We start from the raw sequence: 4,354 nt of genomic DNA, 5'->3' as shown, positions 1-4,354 counted from the left end.
GATACAAAATGATATCAAACATTTTAATACATACTTTTAAAATAGTTTCATACACTGCACTAAAATAAACCATTAATGAGAAAGTGAATACAATGACAGCTTAAGTTTGTACCCAACATTTTATATAATTTAAATACAAGATACAATATTTAAATTTGAGTATTGATCTTTCAATGATAGAGCTCAATAAAAAAATTATTACAAAAATAGTACTTATTTAATAATATATTAGGTTAAAAAAATAAAAATAATAATGTCAATTTTTGCTTAAAAAAGTAAAAAAATTAATAAATAAATAAAAGAGTAAACTAGTTTGGCAATATTAGCTTATTTAAAATACAAAAGTAAAAAAAATATTTTATTAAAATAAAAAATAATATGTTGAAAGGCCATTTTATTGTCACTTGTCATATTTCCTAAAAAAGTACAAACCTAATAAAGGATAATAGTCATTTTGCTAAAAAAAAGTCAAAAAAACAAACATCACTTGAAAAATCAAACAAATAACTAAAAAAAAACTCTTACAAAATTATCAAACGCATAATTTTTTTAATAAATACTTTCTAAATTAAAATGTATATTTGTCAAACCCCATTGTGTTTTAAGAGAACTGTTCTATTTGGTTTGATTTTTAAAATTTATTTTTAATTAAAAAAATAATTAAACAAAAATAAACACTAAAATATATTTAACAATTTTTAAAATTTATTTTAAATTCATATAAAAAAAACATTTTTCATCAAATTAGTTTTAATCTTTTTTTTTTTAAAATTGTTTGTTTTAAATAGATTCTGGAAATCAAAATCAAAATAGAATTGTTAAATAATAAACAAACTTATTTAGATTAGTGTACTTATTTTATTTGAGTTATATCACTTTTCTATTTCTTTATATATATTTTTATAAAAAATTAAAAAATATATTTATTTTAAATCATCCCAAATAACCCTTCAAAGGTGATTGTAAAGAAGGGTAGAACAAGAAAAATGTTAGGATCCCAAATATTTTATCAAATATCTAATATGAGTATGGGACCTACACCATGTAGGTCTCATATGAATTTTGCACCCATATAAAATATTTAATAAAACATTTAACAAAATATTTTAGATTTCTAACATTACGCTTAGAATGACAACTGTGAATGATAGAATCACATTGGGGACAATGACGTGGATTAAATTTGGGATCGGTAGGATGAAAAGGAGATGAATCAGTGGGTAACAAACTAGAGCAACCGATTGACGCCAGCCTGGCAAATTACACATGATTAAGGGGTTGTTTGGGATGACCTAAATAAGTGTACTTTTTGTCTTTTTACGAAAAGATGTGCAGAAAAGTAGAGGGGTGATGTGATGGAAAAACGATAAAAAGACAAAAAGATGAATTATTTTAGAGTTGCCAAACTTGGCCTAAATGTGGGTCCCATTTCCCGCCCAAGAAGTTATTGGGTGATTTTGAGCACTCACGTCGTGTTCTAACATGATTATGATTGGTAAATGAAGTGAAATTCATAAATTTATGTTAAATAATTAAGGGCTGGTTTAAAATATTTTTAAAAAGTCAAAAAATTATTAAATAAGTTAAAAAGTTATCACTATTCATCAAAAAAAATATAAAAAAAATTTAATTTTACAAAAAAAAAGTACAACTCACATGTCACGTGAGTTGTACTTTAGCTGTCCACCGTTCGTACAAAGAGAACATGTGGAGAAGAAAACAAGACGGTATTGTTCGGCCCGTGAGGGCTCATCATGGGTTCCGTTTTGATAATATGAATCATCAATGTGTAGAAATCGTCGAGTATTATATGCTTATAAAAAATCACATTGATCGGATATCGCTAACTACATGATCAAATTAGTTTTGTATAAAAAATACATGGTGTTATAGTTAATGGTTGACAAAAAACTAATACGATCAAATAGCTATTGATATCCGATTAACGTAATTTTTTACAAGCATATAGTATTCAATAAGTTCTACACATTGAACGATTTCGATTAGCAAAATAGGACCCGTGGTGGGCCCCCATGAGCCGAATAACACTGTCAAATTCAATGCCCGAAAATGAGGCAACCATCTCCTATGCACTACTCTGCACACGCTGCCAGTTAGGACATCTACCATACTGTTTATTTTATCCTAAGCTTGTCCTATACACTAATTTATATAATTTTTTAATACACATTTTTCGTAAAAAGTCAAAAAAATTATCCCCAATAACCACAATTTTTTCCCTCAACTTTTTAGTTCAAAAATTCAAAAATGTATTTATTTAGGATATCGCAAACAATCCCAAAAAATATAAAGAGACATAATTTAACGCCCTGAAGCAACCAATAATTTTCCATATCGGTCATCTCGAATGCGTTCTCCCTTCACCCCCCAATATTCCTCATTTATTTATTTATTTGCTCTTTTCTATAATTTTTCACCATAATTATAGCGATTATAATTAGGGAAAATTAGTCTAAGGTCCCTCTCCCACTTTTAGTAATGATAGAGGTCCACGATTTTTTTTTTATAGTCTAAGGTCCCTTCATATATCACGCTGAGTCTCTCATTCACTCTCTCTCTCTCTGTCTCTCTCTCGTCAAACCCTTCGTCTCTCTTCTTTCTTCGTTACATCCATGGCAGAGAGATTAGGGGTTTGGCTCGACGGCCACCATCTGATGACACTGCTCGTCGGCCACCATCTGTAAAAGCTGCCCTTTCAGTCTCTTTTGGTCAACGTGCTCCTCATCGCGCATCAACTAGGGATTCATCCCCTGTTCGCCGTACTATGGCACCACCTTCTTATGGTAGAAATGGCAAAGATGATTATTCACGAAGATCTCCCAGCAACCGTCGCAGCCGGAGTCGTGATTTGTCTGATCAAGATTATCCAGACCGAGACCAAGACCGAGACCGGGAATGGGACAGGAACAGGGATAGGGATAGAGGAAGAGATAGCGACAGAAAGGGAGATAGAGTTAGGGAGCAAGAAAGGGACAGGGACAGGGGGCAAGAAAGGGACAGAGATAGGCGGTATGATTATGAAAGAAGGTCCAGAGAAAGCAGCAGAAAGGAATACAATAAGAGCAGCCGTGATCGTAGAAGCATGAGCAGGAATAGGAGCAGAAGTCAAAGCAACCAAAGTCATAGTGCACATCCCGATCATCATCCAAGTCCACATAGAGATGACAACAAAGAAAAGACTTCTGCATCTAGCAATCTGGCCAAGCTTAGAGACTTGTACGGAGACTTGAGCAGTCAGAAAGAGGATTCTGCGAAAGATAGGCTGCCTAATACGGAAGAGGTTATCAGGCTTGGAGGTTCTAAGTGGAAGTAATGCATGCCCATCCAATTTCTCTTTCAGGGAAGATCAACTTCTTCCTCCCAATTGAACAATTCCAATTTCTTGTGAGCTCTCTTTCCTCCCATTATCAACTTCTCCGATTTTTCCTTATGAAGTAGAGACACGAATTGAATGATATTCACAGAATCACGTACAGTGCATCTGCAGTTGGGCTGCATGTATATTTGTTGTTTATTTAACATTTTGTATTTCTCCTAAATTCAGTGGATTGTTTTTGATCAATTGTTTCAGAAGATTGTTTTTGGTTAATTGTTTCGGAAGAGTTTGTAAAACAGGTTCTGCTTAGAAAACCCATTACCGAAAAGAAGTTGAAAAGAAGTTGAAAGAAACTGTGGAATTGAAAAGAAATGGAGAAGAGATTGAAATTTGTTCATATATACAAATATAGATATACTGTGAGCAAATCAAATTAAATTTTCTTTGGACTGTGTGAATTTTCTCTGAATGTGGGAACTGTGTGAATTTTCTCTGGTTGTGATCATTGTTTGTATTTTTGTGAATTTTCTCTGACTGTATAAAATTTCTCTGGTTGTATGAATTTTCTCTAGTTGTATGAAATTTCTCTGGTTGTGATCACTGTGTGAATTTTTTTTTTTCATTTGAAGTTGAAACCAGAGAAATTCTCTGGTTTTTGAACTGAATTTTCTCTAGGTTGAAACCAGAGAAATTCTCTGATTTTTTAACTAAATTTTATCAGGGTTGGCCCAGAATTTCTCTGGACCAATTTTCTCTGTGACGTGAGATGATGACAATGGTCATGATCCGGCGCTGAAGAAGTTGCAGAACTCTCCCATTAATGGAAGACTGAAGCAGAAATATAAAGGCCACGAATTGTATACGAAACACAATGGTAGAAAGAATTTTGAATTTACAGCCAATACATTGTTTTTTCTTAGGAATTGGGAAGAACTTGCATCAGGTGATAAAAGGGAAGGGGGGAAAAAAAATCATTCGTAAACTTGTTCAAGATAAAAAAGACATTTATTGATTATC

The 4,354-nt window shown here is 32.4% G+C and overlaps 1 pseudogene across 1 annotated transcript; it reads left to right on the top strand.

Moving 5' to 3' along the window:
• The first annotated feature begins 1,416 nt into the window (after positions 1 to 1,416).
• LOC114318497 (pre-mRNA splicing factor SR-like 1 pseudogene) lies at positions 1,417 to 3,583 on the top strand (annotated as a pseudogene). The gene is made up of 2 exons (XR_014336686.1): positions 1,417 to 1,451; positions 2,641 to 3,583. The product of XR_014336686.1 is annotated as a pre-mRNA splicing factor SR-like 1 pseudogene (transcript).
• Positions 3,584 to 4,354: the final 771 nt, after the last annotated feature.

The sequence above is a fragment of the Camellia sinensis genome, chromosome 7 (assembly GCF_055761805.1).
Source record: "Camellia sinensis isolate YWXY chromosome 7, ASM5576180v1, whole genome shotgun sequence".
Classification (NCBI taxonomy): Eukaryota; Viridiplantae; Streptophyta; class Magnoliopsida; order Ericales; family Theaceae; genus Camellia; species Camellia sinensis.
The sequence above is the reverse complement of the archived record's forward strand: the minus strand, read 5'-3'. Positions and strand labels throughout refer to the sequence as shown.